Consider the following 21,017-nt stretch of genomic DNA (forward strand, 5'->3'; position numbering starts at 1 on the left):
CCAATCACAATCCTGTAATATCAAATGAAAGGACACCACACAAGTATATATTATAAAAATATATGTATTTATTACTCACAATAATCCCCAGTACTCTTTATGAATAAAGGGGCACAAGCGTTAAATCAAAAGCACAGTATAACATACAAAGTTGCACCAATATGGATGAGGGCGAGGGGCCACTCAGACCATATACTAAACAAGTGGTATAAGAGATACCAATCGAACAGTGTTTAGGCCTAGGGAATCGCTGGGAGCAGTCGGGACAAGCAATGCTGAAGTCGGGAAAAGCCCGCGGGATTCGGGTGCAGCGCTGAAAGCGCACGCATGCACCAATGTTAGTCAATGGTGCGTAAAAGTTACACAAATAGAGTTTAAGGACATTTCCGCTGAACCTAGAGGGACAAAACTTAAGACACAGACCCTAGAGGTGTGTACCAGTGTGGGAACACCGGCGTTGCAATGTTACCTCACCCACAGGAAGCGGGTGCACAGGGTCGAAGTAGTGTCGGGTTTGGTCACGCTGATTCTTGGTGCTTGGAGCTGAAGAGGCTGCAGGCGCTGGGAAGGAGAAGTGTCCGGTGGGATCCAAGAGTGGATCGAAGTCGAAAAGTACCTGAAAGCAGAGGGGACAGAGTCTGGGTCACTCAGCAGTGACCAGGGTGGAACCAGGACGGAACCAGGCAATGTCGGGCGCAATCAGGTGGTTGTCGAGGAGCTTCTCTCCGCTGTCACGTGGGCTCTGGGGCATCTACGAAGTCCAGGAGCAGGTCACGATCTGTCCTACGCAGGCTCTCGCCGTCGGCGCTGTCGGCTTCAAGATTGGAGCAAACAACACTTGGCAAAAGCAATCCACGCGGAACAGGAAGATTGCTTCTCACTCGGACCAGGAGGGTCAGAGTGGGGGCTCCTTTTCAGGGGAGCTGGTGCAAATCTGGAGCAACCAGAATCGCAAGTTGTTTTTCAAGTTTCGTCGGCATAGGGGCCACAAGCCGGCTGGCAAGTGACCGGGCCAACGCGTTGAGCCAAAAGAAGCAGAAGCGCCCCACGCAGCACTCGTCGAGTGTGGAGGGCTGAACTTCGGTGCAAGAGTGGCTCAGGGCTGGGGCTTCTCAAACCCCGGTGTACAGCTTCGAGGGTCACTCGTGGGCTGCACGGTCAGCATCTTGTGGTCTTTTCAAGATGGCGAGCCCCACGCTTCCGGTCGCCTCCACGGGTCTCAGCTCTGCAGGGACTGTGGATCGGGCTGTTAGAAGGCAGGCAAGCTTGATCTCGTCGATCTCTGTCGCTCGAGTTCCGGCGGGAACTGCAACAAAGCAGACATCGAGGGCTGGATGGTGCCTGTTTGCACAGGGTGGTCACTCCTTGACCACAAGGGAGATTCTTCAGTCTTCTACGTTGAGTAGGATGTCGAAGGGTCCTGAATTTCGTTTCTTATGTTTCATCAGGATAATCTGAGTGCTTTGGCACTGCTTCCATTCTTATACCAATCTAGGGGGCTGGATTACCTGCTAGGTCCCCTCCTATGGGTGAGACCCAGGAAGTGGGTGGATACACCCCCTTCCGTTGATCCAGGCCGCGCTGGCACGAGGGCTGGAGTGCCCCAGAACCGGTTTGGCCGGATTATGCAAGGGGCAGCCTTGTGCTCCCCATGCAGTGTCTGGTTTCTTTCAAACCTCCCTGCTACAATCCACTATCTCCTGTCTGGGGGGGGGTGTAACACCTCCCTGCAACAGGAAACCCTTTGTTCAGGCCCCCTTGGCTGAGTTTCGGTCAGATTCAGGGGGTCAGACTTGTGTCTGTGGCAGAAGCATCCATTTTGTGGATCCAAGGTCCTTTTAGAAATTAACCGCATTTAAGTAAAGTAACATGTCTTACCCCTCTAGAGGGGTGGAATGCTATCCCCGTCGCCAGAACTGGCGAGGGGATAGTATTCCAAATCGTATGACACCTTACACGACATGTTTTGATAAAGCCAAACCAAAGTTGCTATATAACCGCGAGGATTATAATGCACTTAAGAGTATATGGTATGGCATTATCCTGAAACAGCTTAGGGATTTGTTCCCGACGGCTGCAGACAGACTCAACTCATGCTAGAGCTCCATCTCACATTAAACCACGCACTCTGCCTCCAGGATTGATAAGGCCTTCCATAGGAGTGGCTCACAGGTTTATATGTGTCCAGATATAGGTTTAGATATAGGTATACTATATCTAAGCAAGGGGTGATTACACCACCTTACCCCAGCTGAGTGATCAGCCAGTTGTGTCAATTTAAGAACCATCCAGGGGTGGCAGAAGATATGCTGCAGCCCCTGGTAGGCCTTGGTGGCACCTATGCCCTGAGCACCTATGGTACATGGTACAGGGGCTGACAAGGAGTCCATTTCCAATTGTGGTATGTACCTATAGCACATGTATTAATAATTTAGAGAGAGAACAGCAGGCTGGGGGTCTGATTAGCAGGCCCACAGCCTCAGTAGTCGAAAACCAGTGAAGCAAAAAGCAAAAATTTGGGGTGACCATAGGATAGCAGACCCTACTCTCCTACACAACTCCCCCCCCCCCCAAACGCAGGGACATTAAACGAACCTTGACCAGATAAGTCTTCATGTTCTAAGTGGAAGTACCTGGAGAGACCATCTGCATTACCATGGTCAGTCCCTGGGCGGTGCTCCACTGTAAAGTCCATCCCCTGTAGGGAAATGGACCACCTGAGCAGTTTGGGATTTTCACCCTTCATCTGATTTAGCCACAAGAGGGGCTTATGGTCTGTCTGAACTAGGAAGTGAGTTCCAAACAAGTAGGACCTCAACTTCTTCAGGGCCCAAACCACAGCAAAGGCCTCCCTCTCAATGGCTGTCCAACGTTTCTCCCTGGGGGTCAGCCTTCTGCTAATGAAAGCAATGGGCTGGTCTTGACCATCTTGATTAAGTTGTGAGAGCACAGCTCCCACCCCCAACTCAGAAGCATCTGTCTGTACAATGAACTGTTTGGAGTAGTCAGGACTATTCAGGATAGGTGCAGAGCACATGGCCTTCTTCAGGTCATCAAATGCCTTTTGACAGCTAACTGTCCACTGAACCTTTTTTGGCATCTTCTTGGATGTCAAGTCATTTAGTGGTGTCACAATGGACCCATAGTTCTTCACAAACTTTCTGTAATACCCAGTCAGGCCCTAGAAGGCTCTGACTTGTGTCTGGGTAACTGGAGGAGCCCAGTCCTGTATGGTCTGGATTTTGCTCTCCAGGGGCTGAACCTGACCCCCACCTACTAGGTGGCCCAGGTATACAACCTTACTCTGCCCTATCTGGCACTTGGTAGCCTTGATAGTCAGGCCTGCCTTTTGCAGGGCCTCAAGAACCTTCTTCAGGTGGATCAGGTGATCCTCCCAGGTGGAGCTAAAGACAGCAATATCATCTAGATATGCTGCACAAAAGTCACCCAACCCAGCAAGGACTTGGTTCACCAACCTTTGGAAAGTGGCAGGTGCATTCTTCAAACCAAAGGGCATCACCACAAACTGATAATGTCCACTAGGGGTAGAGAATGCTGTCTTGGCTTTTGACTCTTCAGCTAGTCTGATCTGCCAGTAGCCAGCTGTCAAATCAAATGTGCTCAGAAACTTGGCAGAAGCCAATCTATCAATGAGCTCATCTGCTCTTGGAATGGGATGTGCATATGTCCTAGTGACAGCATTGAGACCTCTGTAGTCCACACAAAACCTCATTTCTCTCTTTCCATCTTGGGTATGAGGTTTTGGCACAAGGACCATTGGGCTGGCCCATGGGCTCTCTGATGGCTCAATCACTCCAAGCTCCAACATCTTTTGCACCTCAGCCTTTATACATGACATGGTCAGGTTGCCTGTAGATTTTATTCTTGACAGGCAGACTGTCACCAGTGTCCACCTCATGGGTGCACCAGTTAGTTTGACTGGGTGTGAGTGAAAACAAATGTCTGTGGGCTTGCAAAACTGTCCTCCCTGTCCACAAATGCTTTCAAACGATTTACATGGAGCACCCTGTGGGGGCTCTTAGGGGTTCCAAAGTCAACCAAGTAGGTGACTTCTCCCTTTTTCTCAATGATAGGGTAGGGTCCAGTCCATTTGTCCTGGAGTGCTGCTGGGGCCACTGGCTCCAACAACCACACCTTCTGCCCTGGCTGGAACTCAACCAGAACAGCCTTTTGGTCATGCCAAGCTTTCTGTAATTCTTGGCTTGCCTCCAGGTTTTTGGATGCTCTTTCCATATACTCAGCCATCCGGGAGCGGAGACCAAGTACATAGTCCACTACATCTAGCTTAGGCTTTTTGAGAGGTAACTCCCATCCTTCCTTCACCAAACATATTGGACCCCTCACAGGGTGGCCAAACAAAAGTTCAAAAGGGCTGTAGCCAACCCCCTTCTGTGGGACCTCTCTGTAAGCAAAGAGCAAGCAGGGTAAAAGGATGTCCCATCTCCGCCTAAGCTTCTCTGGTAAACCTTTTATCATTCCCTTGAGGGTCTTGTTGAATCTCTCCACAAGCCCATTGCACTGTGGGTGATAGAGTGTGGTAAACTTGTAGTTTACTCCACATTCCTTCCACATTGCTTTTAAATAGCTAGACATGAAGTTAGCACCTCTGTCTGACAATACCTCCTTTGGAAAGCCCACTCTTGAGAAAACTGCAATGAGGGCTTTTGCCACCACAGGTGCTGTGGTGGTCCTCAGGGGAATAGCTTCTGGATACCTGGTGGCATGATCCACTACCACCAGTATAAATCTGTTCCCAGATGCTGTTTGAGGATCCATGGGACCCCCAATATCTATTCGAACTCTTAGGGTACCCCCACCACAGGTAGTGGTATGAGGGGGGCCTTTGTGGTGCCACCTGACTTACCACTGGCTTGGCAAGTGACACAGGAGCGACAAAACTCCTTGACATTTTCTGACATATGAGGCCAGTGAAAGTGTGAAACAAGCCTGTCCCACGTCTTGTTCTGGCCTAAGTGTCCTGCAAGGGGAATATCATGGGCCAAGGTAAGAAGGAAACCCCTAAACTTCAAAGGTATGACCAACCTCCTGGTTGTACCAGGCTTGGGGTCTCTAGCCTCTGAGTAAAGGAGTCCATCATCCCAATACACACTATGGGTACCTTGGGCATTCCCTGCAGCCTCAGCAGCAGCTTGCTGTCTGAGGGGTTCAAGTGAAGGGCAATCTAATTGAGCCTGCCTCAGGTCTGCCCTTGAGGGTCCCCCTGTCCCCAGGAACTCAACCTGATCAGGTTCAAGTTCCTCAGAGACAGTCTCCTCTTGGACTGCAGAATCAGTTTCCTCTGAAATCTGATCCTCAACCTGGGGCAAGGGGGAAGACATAGCCTTTACCCTTTTGCTCCTTCTCTTGGGTTGTGGTTGGTCTATTGTTCCAAGATCCACCACTGGTTCAGGAAGGCACTTCTTAGCCTGAGTCCTTGTCACTGCAAGGACATGTGCTGAAATCCCTAGCATTTTTGCATGAGTCCTGTACTCCACTTCTGACCAAACTGAGCTTTCAAGATCATTGCCTAACAGACAGTCTACTGGAAGGTCTGCACTCACAACAACTTTCTTTAGGCCATCTACCCTCCCCAGGAGAAGTTCACAACTGCCACACTATGGGAAGTAGTGGAGTTGCTTGCATTGGTCACTAGGTAACTTTCACCTAGTACAATCTGTCCAGGGTCCACAAAGTCAGGTGTCACCATTGTGACACTGGCACATGTGTCCCTGTAGGCCTGAGCCAGTTTCTCATTTATCAAAGGCGTCTGCCTATATTTGCCCAGGTTACTGGGACTCACTGTAGTGGACAAAGCTAGGTCCACATCATATAGGAGAACTGCCTGAGTAGGGATTCTGACTAGGCCAGATCCTACCTCAGTACCCAGGGTTAACCCTACTACACCCTTTGGCTGTGTTCCACCAATGTTGACTGTACTAGGGGGTGCAGGTGCTTTAGGAGCTACAGTGGTGGGGACTGGATTTTTCTTGGTGCATTCACTGCCCCAGTGTGAAACTGATTTGCAGGTATTACACCAAGGTTTCTTTGGGCCATCGTTCTTCTTTTTCTTGTTTCCATTTTGGGAACCACCCTCCTTATTATTAGTTTGGGGGCCTGAAGACTTCTGGTCCTTTTCTTTTTCTTTCTGATTCCCACCCTTCTGGTCTGTTTTCTTCTGGTCACCACCTTGGTTCTGGGGTTTCTGCTTAATCCTTGTTCCGACCCATTTGTCTGCCTTCTTTCCCAATTCTTGGGGAGAGGTCAGATCAGAGTCAATAAGGTATTGATGCAACAGTTGGTTTGTACAGTTATTAAGGATCTGTTCTCTCATAAGATTGTACAATCCTGTATAGTCTGAAACTTTACTTCCCTGCAACCAACCCTCCAGAGCCTTAGTGGCACAATCAACGAAATCAGTCCAGTCCTGAGTCTGTGCTTTTTGGGTGTCTCTGAACCTGTATTGCTCAGTGGTTAGGCCAAACCCTTCAATAAGAGCACTCTTCAGGACAGAGAGTTTTTGGCATCCTCAGGTCTAACTGTGAGGAGCCTATGCCTCCCTTTCTCAGAAAAGTAGTACCATAAAATTGCAGCCCACTGATCCGGAGGAACCTGCTGTACCATGCAGGCTCTCTCAAGTGCAGTCATCCATTTGTGGATGTCATCCCCTTCCTTGTAGGGGGGCACAATTTTTGTCAGGTTTCTATTATCATAGCTTCTGTCTTTCTCTCTAGGAATATTGCTGCCACCAGTGGCATCTAAGCCACACAACGTTTGTTCTCTTGCCAAGGCAAGTCTAGCTTGAGCCAAGGTTACCTCCTCCCTCTCTATCTGGAGTTTGACAGCCCTCATTCTGGCCCTATGCTCTATCTTCTGAGAGGAAGTCATTCCTCTCTGAGATTCTCTTGAGGCACTAGAAGTATGAGAGTCCCCTGAGGGAGATCTCACTCTTCTGTTGCCTGGGAGAATGATATGGTGGGATCTGGGGAGGTGCTGGCCCTCTCCATTCCCCAGTAGGTCTAAGTTGGCCTGGTTAAGCCTGGCAATTATGACCTGGCTACCCCTCTGATCCTCATTTTCAGGATCCTCTACATCTGAATCCTCCTCCTCTTCCTCCTCTACATCTTCCTCCTCTGGAGTGGAATCAGTTACAGGGGGGTTCACTCCATCTCCTAAGTCTAGGGGAGCTATACTCGCCTTAGCTAAGTCATCCTGTTCTAGAATGGCTATCAGAGCTGGAATGGTGGGACCTCTGCCCCTTTTTAGCCCTCTTGATATGCACAAGGCACACAAGTCTTTGTGGCTAAGTTTGTCATAGCTGGAAGTTGCCTTGGTAAGGTCAACTGTCACAGGCAGAGAGCCTGAAGCTTCACCTGTGAAAAACATGACTGCTAGTGAGGTGTAAGTGGTGCACTTACCTACACTAAGTTCCTACTGTACCTTGCTAGTGAGTTGTAGTCAGGGTGTGCTAATCCCTTTAATCTACAACTACTAAGTTCAGTAGAACTTAATATGCTAAGCTTTTGATTTATATGTACCTAAGGTACTTGATGTGATCTTTCAATTTGATAAAAAGATTGCAATGGTAAAACAAACAGCAAGCTCAAATCCCACCGCTGCTCACCAATGTGAGAAGTTGGCCTGATATATGATGTCTCCAATTCTGGAACCACCTTGTATCAGTCCAAATATCCCCTTATGGTGTCTGGTTGTAAGTCAACCTTATAGACAAGCTATCTTAAGGGTAGCATAGACTAAGCAGCCTTAAAGGCTTAACTCAAGAGGTTGTGTTAAGCGAGCTGTTTTACCAATCACAATCCTGTAATATCAAATGAAAGGACACCACACAAGTATATATTATAAAAATATATGTATTTATTACTCACAATAATCCCCAGTACTCTTTATGAATAAAGGGGCACAAGCGTTAAATCAAAAGCACAGTATAACATACAAAGTTGCACCAATATGGATGAGGGCGAGGGGCCACTCAGACCATATACTATTTACGGACTTTCGAGACGGGCCAACGCTGCTGAGCTTTTAAAAGCTTTGCATTGGTTGCCCATCTCTAAGAGGATCCTTTTTAAAAGCCTCACTCTTTTTTTCAAAGCCCTTCATGGTATTGGTCCCAAGTATATCGGGAAACTTTTTTCTTTTTACCAGCCTAGCAGGGCTCTACGTTCTGCTTCATTGGCCAAAGTGGCTGTGCCGGTCATTAAGCGCTCCAGAACTGGAGGCCGGGCATTTCGTTACCTGGCCTCGCGGGGCTGGAATGAGCTCCCTTTGGCTTTAAGAAGGGCAAGTAATCTTCTTGTTTTCAGGAAGGAACTAAAGACCTGGCTCTTTTCTGTATAGGGTTTTCTATTTTGGTTTCTTTTTTTTCTTTCAGCTTTTAGTTGTTATGTTTGTCACTCTGCATAAGTTTTCTTCGCTAAAGCGCCGGGATGCTCCTTTGGAGTAGCCGTGCGCTATAGAAGAAATAAATAACATAACATAACATACTAAACAAGTGGTATAAGAGATACCAATCGAACAGTGGTTAGGCCTAGGGCCTAGGGAATCGCTGGGAGCAGTCGGGACAAGCAATGCTGAAGTCGGGAAAAGCCAGCGGGATTCGGGTGCAGCGCTGAAAGCGCACGCATGCACCAATGTTAGTCAATGGTGCGTAAAAGTTACACAAATAGAGTTTAAGGACACTTCCGCTGAACCTAGAGGGACAAAACTTAAGACACAGACCCTAGAGGTGTGTACCAGTGTGGGAACACCAGCGTTGCAATGTTACCTCACCCACAGGAAGCGGGTGCACAGGGTCGAAGTAGTGTCGGGTTTGGTCACGCTGATTCTTGGTGCTTGGAGCTGAAGAGGCTGCAGGCGCTGGGAAGGAGAAGTGTCCGGTGGGATCCAAGAGTGGATCGAAGTCGAAAAGTACCTGAAAGCAGAGGGGACAGAGTCTGGGTCACTCAGCAGTGACCAGGGTGGAACCAGGACGGAACCAGGCAATGTCGGGCGCAATCAGGTGCACAGGGTCGAAGTAGTGTCGGGTTTGGTCACGCTGATTCTTTGTGCTTGGAGCTGAAGAGGCTGCAGGCGCTGGGAAGGAGAAGTGTCCGGTGGGATCCAAGAGTGGATCGAAGTCGAAAAGTACCTGAAAGCAGAGGGGACAGAGTCTGGGTCACTCAGCAGTGACCAGGGTGGAACCAGGACGGAACCAGGCAATGTTGGGCGCAATCAGGTGGTTGTCGAGGAGCTTCTCTCCGCTGTCACGTGGACTCTGGGGCATCTACGAAGTCCAGGAGCAGGTCACGATCTGTCCCACGCAGGCTCTCGCCGTCGGCGCTGTCGGCTTCAAGATTGGAGCAAACAACACTTGGCAAAAGCAATCCACGCGGAACCGGAAGATTGCTTCTCACTCGGACCAGGAGGGTCAGAGTGGGGGCTCCTTTTCAGGGGAGCTGGTGCAAATCTGGAGCAAACAGAATCGCAAGTCGTTTTTCAAGTTTCGTCGGCACAGGGGCCACAAGCCGGCTGGCAAGTGACCGGGCCAACGCGTTGAGCCAAAAGAAGCAGAAGGGCCCCACGCAGCACTCGTCGAGTGTGGAGGGCTGAACTTCGGTGCAAGAGTGGCTCAGGGCTGGGGCTTCTCAAACCCAGGTGTACAGCTTTGAGGGTCACTCGTGGGCTGCACGGTCAGCGTCTCGTGGTCTTTTCAAGATGGCGTGCCCCACGCTTCCGGTCGCCTCCACGGGTCTCAGCTCTGCAGGGACTGTGGATCGGGCTGTTAGAAGGCAGGCAAGCTTGATCTCGTCGATCTCTATCGCTCGAGTTCCGGCGGGAACTGCAACAAAGCAGACGTCGAGGGCTGGATGGTGCCTGTTTGCACAGGGTGGTCCCTCCTTGACCACAAGGGAGATTCTTCAGTCTTCTACGTTGAGTAGGATGTCGAAGGGTCCAGAGTTTCGTTTCTTATGTTTCATCAGGATAATCTGAGTGCTTTGGCACTGCTCCCATTCTTATACCAATCTAGGGGGCTGGATTACCTGCTAGGTCCCCTCCTATGGGTGGGACCCAGTAAGTGGGTGGATACACCCCCTTCCTTTGATCCAGGCCGCGCTGGCACGAGGGCTGGAGTGCCCCAGAACCGGTTTGGCCGGATTATGCAAGGGGCAGCCTTGTGCTCCCCATGCTGTGTCTGGTTTCTTTCAAACCTCCCTGCTACAATCCACTATCTCCTGTCTGGGGGGGTGTAACACCTCCCTGCGACAGGAAACCCTTTGTCCAGGCCCCCTTGGCTGAGTTTCGGTCAGCTTCAGGGGGTCAGACTTGTGTCTGTGGCAGAAGCATCCATTTTGTGGATCCAAGGTCCTTTTAGAAATTAACCGCATTTAAGTAAAGTAACATGTCTTACCCCTCTAGAGGGGTGGAATGCTATCCCCGTCGCCAGAACTGGCGAGGGGATAGTATTCCAAATCGTATGACACCTTACACGACATGTTTTGATAAAGCCAAACCAAAGTTGCTATATAACCGCGAGGATTATAATGCACTTAAGAGTATATGGTATGGCATTATCCTGAAACAGCTTAGGGATTTGTTCCTGACGGCTGCAGACAGGCTCAGCTCATGCTAGAGCTCCATCTCACATTAAACCACGCACTCTGCCTCCAGGATTGATAAGGCCTTCCATAGGAGTGGCTCACAGGTTTTTATGTGTCCAGATATAGGTTTAGATATAGGTATACTATATCTAAGCAAGGGGTGATTACACCACCTTACCCCAGCTGAGTAATCAGCCAGTTGTGTCAATTTAAGAACCAGCCAGGGGTGGCAAAAGATATGCTGCAGCCCCTGGTAGGCCTTGGTGGCACCTATGCCCTGAGCACCTATAGTGCATGGTACAGGGGCTGACAAGGATTCCATTTCCAATTGTGGTATGTACCTATAGCACATGTATTAATAATTTAGAGAGAGAACAGCAGGCTGGGGTCTGATTAGCAGGCCCACAGCCTCAGTAGTCGAAAACCAGTGAAGCAAAAAGCTAAAATTTGGGGTGACCATAGGATAGCAGCCCCTACTCTCCTACATTTGTGTGCAGGATCTTTGTCAGCATAAGTCCTTTTAGTATCAAGGAAGCTCTTCTGAGTACATCAAGTAGCCATCTGAGTCAAACTTTATTTTGGCAAGGCATGTCCAGTCTGGACCGGAGTACTTTCGATTTACCTTTTTTCCCTTCTTAGGTCTTTTAATGTTGATTGACTCCAATTTAAGGTTGTGAACATCAATATGGTCAAATTGTTCCTTATCTTCTAGCTCACGATCTTCCCTAATTGTCTCTGGTCTGGTCTTAGATATCAGTAGTTGTTTTCTAGGAGTTGTTGTTCTTTGCCAACCTTCCTTTGAAAGGCTCGAGATTTCTGGCTCTGATGAGGCTGATTCACTTCCTAGGATGAATTCTCCCAGTCTAGCTTCAGATTCTGCTCTTCTGGAATGTTTATTGTGGTCGATTAGTCTCAGCCTTCCATGAATTCTCACTGTCCGGGTGTATGCATATCCTCAATCTAGTTGTTTGTATAACAGAGGTTGCTGAAACGACAGCATCCCAGTCTCTGTTTCTGAAGACTGTCCAATTGATGGAGATGACATCACCTACTGAGGCTTCAGACACCTCAAACCTAGGGCAACTCCGAGAATTGTTTCTTCTCCTTCATACCTTGCCCTCTTGGTGGGGGAAGCATGAATCCAGTTTGGCAAACCAGCACACGTGTCATCAGTGTTTGTAACCAGGTACGGTCCACACCAGCGCTCTTCTAAGTAAAATTTGCAAACGTAATTCTTGGTGTGGATCGAGTCACCAGGGTTCAAGTCATGCCCTGGAGATTCTTGGACAATGTTGACCTGATGGGCGATTGAACGTACAACATCAGACAATCCCTTGCAGTACTCGAGGAGGACCATGTCACAAGGGCTGTTGTTGGGACACATGGTATGCACATAGCTCTCCCCATCAACACTTTTTGTGGTGATAATCCAGTTCTTTTACATGGGCTATTTCGAATACTCATAAGCACTAACAAGGACATCGGGCCATTTAAGTGATGTAGAGGCACTAGCCTTAGCCAATTTAGCTTTTATAGTTCAGTTAAGTCTTTCTAATATTCTTGATGCTTCCGGTCTGTAGCAACAGTGAAAACTTTTGTCAATTCTTAGAGCTGTATATATCAACTGCATGACTTCGATCTTGAATTGTGTCACTTGATCCCATACAAGAGGAACCGGCATCCCGAAGTGCGGTATTAATTCCTGCATCAATAGTTTGGCAAATGTTAGACTTTCACAACTCATGGTGAGATAAGTCTCAACTCATCTAGAAAACAAACACACAAGGTGTAACTCAACTGGTTGCATCACATCATTTCAAAGAAAGCAATTTGAAGGCGATTAAATGGACCATAGTATTTTCCAATGTGACCCATAGTCACCACAACTTTCTTGTCCACATTCTGCTTCTGACACATCATAAATCTCAGGCACATATCTTCTGCCATCCTTCTGAACCATTGATTACACCAGTGAGAATGGAAGGTAGACACCATTCCGTGGCCTCCCACATGTGTTGGACCATGAATGTGTCTCACTATTGTGATAGTAGAGAGTCTGGGAGAGCTGGCTTGTCTTTATTTGACACCAAAATATAATTGGCATCATTTGTACTTCTCATTCGTTCACACTTGCCCTTTTCTATCTCAGGGGCAGCGTGTTGTAATTCCCTCAACTCATTGAATGTATGTACAGTATTCAATAGCATATTGGTCACAGTCTCTCACTCGGTTAAACATGGGCGGGGCTGGAGTCACAGGGGTAGGAGTGGTGGCACACTCTAAGAGCACATGACTGTTCAGCTGTCCATCTTGAGTTGGCCATACAGTTATGCGCACTTTGCATGTTTCCTACCAAGCTGCATTACACAACCTAGGTGTACACCAACATTGGTGACCATGGAAGGCCTCAATATTAGAGTGCCCTTAAAAAAAGGGGGAATACTGAGACCATAAATAAATATTGGGACTGTTATCTTATTGTTTATTTATTAGTTTTATAGGGTGCGCAATTATCCGAGGGTGTCCAGACGCTAGCATACTAATACACTCTATTAATCAACTCACATACTCAGTGACTCCAGGCAAAGCCTACGTAAACAAATGGGTCTCTAGATCCCTGTAAAACTTTAGAAAATTTGGCTCTAGCCATAACCTTGGGCTCCAGTCTGTTCCATGCCTGAGCAGTAACCACAAAAACAGTCCACCCTCCCAAACCTGCTCTCCAGTATTTAGGTACTGTGATCAGACAGGCAGAGGTCGAGCATAGCAGTCTGGGAGGAATGTATTTTTTAAACATATCAGATAGATACGAAGATTGTGCTATGGGTAATGCCCAATTACAGGGCTGCATAAATGTCTGAGCTGGAACCAAGGGGAACTCGTGCTGGAACAGGGATGACGATGTCAATTTTGCATGTGTTCAAATCTATTTCCAAGCACCTTTGGTTTTATACTAGGTGCTTCTGTAAAACCTTTAATGGGGCGGTTGGTATCCCTCCAAGAATACTGCTCTGCCCAGCTTGTAACAGAGCACTTAAAATGTTATGGAATCTTACCCACAAACCTTCTTTAGATTTTTACTGACGTCTCAATCACAGCAAACAATAATGTCTTGAAAGGATGTTTTGAAGCCTGACTCGATGCTCTTACCATTTTGACGAAAAGAAACTTCTGGGTACAAATGTTGGCTCACAAGGAGATTTGTGAAGCTATCAGCTTCACAAATTTGCAAACTTCATCAACATCACAAAACTTTACAAGACACTTTTTTACTCAATATTAAAAATAAATAAATCATCATGTCGTGAAAGTTGACAAAGTTTGCAAAGTTGAAGATTATTTTATCTGTTGACCAATTACAAAATAAATTCAATGTTACTAATGCGAATGTACTTCTTTAGCGGAAGCAGCAGCAAATCCTCCTCCTCCTCCCAGATGTCATCCTCTAAGACTTCGTCAGCATCCTCTAGCCAAAGGGTGTCCACTGAGGTGAAGTCACAGACATCATCGGTGGACTCCAAGAAAGGTACACACGCTTTTCCCTTCTTATTGCTCCTCAGTTGTGGGCTGTGGATGGCACTATATGCCTTCTTCATGTCTTCTTCAGGTATATGACGCTCTGCAGATTCCTAACCCCAAATGCTTTGAAAATATAACTAAGGCTCCTGGATTCATGGTATTTTACTGTTACGTTTATGTCTGAATCTATAGATTAGCTTAGCTTTAATTTTTTTTGTTTGGTGAAAAGAGAAGTGTCTAATCATATTTTTCCATATAAATTGTACTATTAATGAACATTTACACTTAGATGTTTGTAACAGGCAGAGCACGCATATACAAGAAAATAATGCACACAACTGCATAAATTAGCATTGTAACACAAGTATCAGCAGCTCTTAAATCCCATTAGGAAACTGTTTACCTTCTTCTTTTTAAACTTCCAGTGCTATTAATATACACAGCTTTGGCCTGGCAGAAATAAATGAGAGAGTGGAGAAAAACTAAAAGAAACTAATCTCTGTATTTTTACATTTTTTAAATATAACCAGCAAAACAGGTTATTTTCCATCTGTATGTATGTGTAGAAATCATGATAAACGGGAAATGAGACCCTATATTTTAATTAAGGTAAATCTAAAAAGAAGACACCTGGCAATATTTCTTCCATTACATTTCAGAAGTAATATTTGAGCACAGGTGTGAAATTGGAACACCAAATACAGTGCCTTTGAACAGGGGTTTAAATTAGATGTTTACCAGTAGCCTAATGAACGGGTAGGGACAGTGTTTAATTTGAGCTGGTGGTTTACGGTGCTCGGCACTTGCACTTAATTGTCAACACCAGCATTTGTGGGGCTATCCTCGTTATCATGCAGGGACGCTAATGCCGTGACGAAACTCTGGATGCCTCTTACAATTGGAAAGGTGTCACATTAAATCTTGGAAGTACCTTCAAATTAATCACTACATTGATTTTAGCGATTGGAGACAATCTACGCAAACTAAGCAGTACTCACAATACAGACACACACCCGACATCGTTATTATTCTTCAGTGGACTGGGACCTCTTTAAGTATGTGTCGCTGCTAATCCTACAAATGACATTTGGGATTAGAATACCATACGTATATGAGCTTCTACATACTGGGTCGCTATGGGCCTTTTTTTGAAGTTTTGAATTTATGCCCTGACGAAGTTACGTATTGTAACGAAACGCGTTGGCTGTTTCACCTGGTATAATTACCGAAATAAAGAAGAGAACCTTTTTGAATAATAACATTGCATCCTTGATCTTTTTGAGTGCGCCTCCTACCTTTTGTTTAACACCAGCGTTTGTGACAGCATGCCAAAGGGTGGCGCTGTTTGTCTAATTTGGATTAGAGTACAACAGCAGTTTTTTATTAATTAATATACATTAAAATTACTTATACCTGCCGCCGAAGCCATTCTTGTAGCTTTGAGGCCTTGAATAGCCTGAATTGTCAAAATTGTAAGAGTCTGATAGTTAGTAATTGGGTTGGTCCTGTCATTGGCAGCTCTGGCAGGGGCAATGGGTGGTTCAAGCTGCATTGGCCACCTGACAAAGACCCTGGCACTTACATTTTTACAAATTAAGAACTGGGGAAGCATTTTTAATACAATTCTTCATGCTTGGTTTTAGGGTTATATCATAAGGTCAACTGAAGAATTTTTGTTATTGAAGTGATGAAAATTAATAAAATCTGAGAAAAAGCCCTAAAAATCATGGTGGCGTAATACTAAGTGGTAGAGTGTTGGCCACGAGGAAGCATTTCAAGATTAGAAGCCCTGTGCATATAGTAAGCAGAGTGTATGTCCGCCTCAACCTTGATTGGTGCATGAGGTTTACCGATCTTTGATATTTAGTCAGACTAGAATAGAAGAGAAATGGAAGGAATGAAGGGAAAGATATAGCACCGGTGGCCTGCTACCAAAGTTGGCACTCTTAAGCGGCAACTCTACTGGCACCCTCAGCTCCTCCCACTTATAGGATTCGCTCCAAAACTCCGTCATCCATTCGTCTTGAAACAGATGCTAAGCCCTGTCGGTCGAAGCCCTGTGGCAGAGGGCAGAGGCTGCGCGCTGAGCGCTTGAAAGCGACTTTCATTCTTTTAAAAAAAATCTTATTTACCTTACTCTGCTGACTACGAGCAGCCTGCTGACATCACCGTCCCGCTGAGAACGAGCGGCGGACGGGCATCTTGGTTTTTTAATTACTCCCCCCCTCCCGCCTTCCTGACTCCTCCCCCCCGCGTCGTAGCCTACATAGGCTCCGCCCACTTTCTCTCTCACGTAGGTCGAAGCCCTGTGGCAGAGGGCAGAGGCTGCGCGCTGAGCGCTTGAAAGCGACTTTCATTCTCTTTTAAAAAATCTTATTTACCTTACTCTGCTGACTACGAGCAGCCTGCTGACATCACCGTCCCGCTGAGAACGAGCGGCGGACGGGCATCTTGGTTTTTTAATTACTCCCCCCCCCTCCCGCCTTCCTGACTCCTCCCCCCCCGCGTCGTAGCCTACATAGGCTCCGCCCACTTTCTCTCTCACGTAGGTCGAAGCCCTGTGGCAGAGGGCAGAGGCTGCGCGCTGAGCGCTTGAAAGCGACTTTCATTCTTTTAAAAAAAAATCTTATTTACCTTACTCTGCTGACTACGAGCAGCCTGCTGACATCACCGTCCTGCTGAGAACGAGCGGCGGACGGGCATCTTGGTTTTTTAATTACTCCCCCCCTCCCGCCTTCCTGACTCCTCCCCCCCGCGTCGTAGCCTACATAGGCTCCGCCCACTTTCTCTCTCACGTAGGTCGAAGCCCTGTGGCAGAGGGCAGAGGCTGCGCGCTGAGCGCTTGAAAGCGACTTTCATTCTTTTTAAAAAAATCTTATTTACCTTACTCTGCTGACTACGAGCAGCCTGCTGACATCACCGTCCCGCTGAGAACGAGCGGCGGACGGGCATCTTGGTTTTTTAATTACTCCCCCCCTCCCGCCTTCCTGACTCCTCCCCCCCGCGTCGTAGCCTACATAGGCTCCGCCCACTTTCTCTCTCACGTAGGTCGAAGCCCTGTGGCAGAGGGCAGAGGCTGCGCGCTGAGCGCTTGAAAGCGACTTTCATTCTTTTTAAAAAAAATCTTATTTACCTTACTCTGCTGACTACGAGCAGCCTGCTGACATCACCGTCCCGCTGAGAACGAGCGGCGGACGGGCATCTTGGTTTTTTAATTACTCCCCCCCTCCCGCCTTCCTGACTCCTCCCCCCGCGTCGTAGCCTACATAGGCTCCGCCCACTTTCTCTCTCACGTAGGTCGAAGCCCTGTGGCAGAGGGCAGAGGCTGCGCGCTGAGCGCTTGAAAGCGACTTTCATTCTTTTTAAAAAAAATCTTATTTACCTTACTCTGCTGACTACGAGCAGCCTGCTGACATCACCGTCCCGCTGAGAACGAGCGGCGGACGGGCATCTTGGTTTTTTAATTACTCCCCCCCTCCCGCCTTCCTGACTCCTCCCCCCCCCGCGTCGTAGCCTACATAGGCTCCGCCCACTTTCTCTCTCACGTAGGTCGAAGCCCTGTGGCAGAGGGCAGAGGCTGCGCGCTGAGCGCTTGAAAGCGACTTTCATTCTTTTAAAAAAAATCTTATTTACCTTACTCTGCTGACTACGAGCAGCCTGCTGACATCACCGTCCCGCTGAGAACGAGCGGCGGACGGGCATCTTGGTTTTTTAATTACTCCCCCCCCTCCCGCCTTCCTGACTCCTCCCCCCCGCGTCGTAGCCTACATAGACGTCCATCATGCGTCAGCGCAGCGGACGAGCGCAGCGGGCGCGACGGAGGCGCGCCGGAGTTGCGCCTGAGTTAAGCCCGTCTGCGCCCGTCCGCGGCAGACCGGGGCAGGGGGCACCTCCTTATGCCCCGCCGCTGTCATACTCATCCCCCGCCCTTATATCCCATTGGATCCCAGGTACCATCAGTACGCTCGTGCGCAATCGGTTGCAAAACCTAAGTCTCCTTTCGAGACCCTCGGCTATTCCACCTGCCGCCACACCTGCCCCTGTTCTCCCCCCCCTCCTGCCCCCCACACGCCGATCTTTAACACTACTGCTGCGCTTCTTAACACCAGATCAGCAGTCAGCCATCAGTATGAGCTATTTGACTACCTTGACACTCATAATCCGGATCTCTTGTTTTTAACAGAGACCTGGTTTAAGGCCGACTCCATACCCAACGTCTTAGCCGCACTCCCTCCCTCATATTCCATCATCCGAGCGGACCGACCGGAGGGCCGAAGAGGCGGTGGAGTGGCCTTGATAGCTCATACTGACTTCCATCTTCAGACTCTTCCTTTTACCCCCATCTCTGAAGTGGACTGCTTGATAATCCGCTCTAGCTCTTATTCGGCCCCCCTCACTGCTGTCCTCATTTATCGTCCTCCCCAACCCACCCCCACTTTTGTTTCCAGCCTCCAGGATATTCTCGCAACACTGGTCATTAACAACTCATCAGTTCTGGTGTTGGGCGACCTCAATTTCTGGCCCAACGATCCGGCCGAAAGCCCTTCATCCAAAGAATTTACCGATCTTATGACCAGCCTCAATTTTATTCCCCATGTTCATAGCCCTACCCACGTGCATGGCCATTTACTCGACCAGATTTGGACTCTGAATATCCCCACCACTCCCCTCACCATTTCCCCCTGCTCCTGGTCGGACCACTTTTTAATTTCCTTCTCCCTTGCTTTAGCTCCAGCGACCAAACCCCCCCTTCCCAAGAACTCCTGGGTTAGGAAATGGGGCAAGGCAGATATGCCATCTTTCTGCTCATCTCTACTTAATTCTTGCCCCGACCTTTCTGGCCTCGCCGCCCCGTTCCAAATGGCCACTATTGACAGCTGGCTGACCCAGGCAGGCGATGACTTTGCCCCTCTGAGGCGGATCACGGTCAAGCGAGCCCATGCTGCTAACCGTTGGTTCACCTCTGAGCTTAAGGAGAAGAAACTGGCCGCACGTAGAGCAGAGCGTGCATGGAGAAGAGACTATTGTCCTGTCAAAAAAATCACTTATCTGTCTGTGCTCAAAGCATATAAGCAAGGCATCCTCGATGCCAAAACCCTGTTTTATTCTAACAGGATACTGGCTGCAGAATCCCAAACTAAAGAGATCTTTGCTACGGTACACGAGCTTGCCTCATCTAATAGAGTCACGGCCTCGATCCCCCCTTCCCAATCGCTCTGCGACTCACTCAACGATTTTTTCGTTGACAAGGTCGCAAAGATCAAGGCCAACATCCCCCTCCCTTCCCCTACCTTCACCAATCCCTCCCCACCTGCTGCCACTTCCAAACTTACTTCTATTCCCCCCCTCACCGAGGTCACGCTTCTTCCCCTGCTTCACAAGATAAAGTCAGGCTCCCCCCTAGACTTTGCCCCGGCTCATATTTTGAGAGAAATCTTCCTAAACTGTCCTACCCCTCCCCTCACTCTCCTGAATGATTCACTCAGCAATTGTGTGGTCCCCACCGCTCACAAATTCGCGGCTGTTATTCCCATCCTTAAAAAGCCCGGTGCCGACCCTTCATCCCCCTCTAATTACCGCCCTATCTCCCTTCTGCCCTACTTGGGCAAGGTTCTAGAAACCCATGTTACCAGCACCCTGAGCACCTACGTGGAAGCTAATCACTGCCTCTCCCCTCGGCAGGCGGGTTTTCGCCCCCTCCATTCTACGGAGAAGGTGGTGACCTCAGTGATGGACTGCCTACGCGAGGGCATCGATACCAACCTTCCGCAGGCCCTCATTCTTTTAGACCTGTCCGCCGCTTTTGACACAGTGGACCACTCCATCCTCCTTACCCGTGTCAGGGCGGCGGGCATAGAGGGCCTGGCCCTCGCCTGGCTTGAGTCCTTCCTGAGTCATAGGGCTCAGGCGGTCCATCTAGCTGGTTTCACTGCTGCCCCTCGTGGGGTCGTATGTGGAGTCCCCCAAGGTTCCTCACTTTCTCCCCTTTTGTTTAATTTATACATCTACCCCCTTATTTTTTTGTTACAGCAGCTGGAGGTCACGGTGTTTAACTACGCCGATGACCTCCAGCTTATCTTTAACCTCTCCCATTCTTCCTCCTCATCCCCGAACGTCCAATCCGTCATGTTGTTCATTCAGGATTGGATGAACTGCAACCACCTCAAACTCAATCCGGACAAAACGGAACTAGTCCTGACCGGAGGTGGTTGCAGTCCCTGGTCATCTTCCCACTGGCCTCCCTCACTTGGTGTCCCCCCGATCCCGGTCCCTAAGGTCAAAACCCTTGGTATTTTTCTGAATTCCTCACTTTCTGTTCACTCCCAGGTCAACTCAGTTGTTTCTTCCAGTTTTTTTCCCCTTAGAACCATTAGGAAGATCTCTCGCTTCTTCTCTCTCCCCGCTATAAAGATCATAGTGATGGCTATGGTGCTTTCGCGCCTTGATTACGGCAACATCATCTACAACGGCGCCCCAGCCTATGCCATTCGCCGCCTGCAGCTAGTGCAGAACCAGGCCGCCCGCCTGATTCATGGCCTGCCTAAATTCCATCGCGTCACCCCTTTATTGCAGGCCCTGCACTGGCTGCCGGTGAAAGAACGAGCCTTGTTTAAGCTTGGCTGTACCACCTTTCAGGCCAGAATGGGCACCGCTCCGGAGTTCATCTGCTCCGCCATCATGCCCTACACGCCGGGCAGAGAGCTTCGCTCCTCTCATCAGGCCTTGTTAACTATCCCTCGTTTCAGAAAGAAAAAGGCAGGCGGAACAAAATTCGCAGTTCTCGCTCCTGCGTTCTGGAACTCCCTCCCGACGGAACTCCGTGGGACACCCTCCTACACTGAGTTCCGGAAAGGTCTAAAAACCCTGCTCTTTTCTCGAGCT

General features: G+C 48.6%; 1 protein-coding gene across 1 annotated transcript in view; it reads right to left on the bottom strand.

Moving 5' to 3' along the window:
* Positions 1-10,641, bottom strand: part of LOC144752824 (uncharacterized) — a 142,414-nt gene extending 131,773 nt beyond the window's left edge. Inside the window, exons 1-2 of the mRNA XM_078640672.1 lie at positions 9,167-10,641; positions 2-616 (exon numbers count right to left, since the gene is read on the bottom strand). The gene's annotated coding sequence lies outside the window, so the exon portion shown is untranslated. The remainder of the gene's footprint in view (position 1; positions 617-9,166) is intronic.
* Positions 10,642-21,017: the final 10,376 nt, after the last annotated feature.

Source organism: Lissotriton helveticus, chromosome 5_1 (genome assembly GCF_964261635.1).
Source record: "Lissotriton helveticus chromosome 5_1, aLisHel1.1, whole genome shotgun sequence".
NCBI lineage: Eukaryota > Metazoa > Chordata > Amphibia > Caudata > Salamandridae > Lissotriton > Lissotriton helveticus.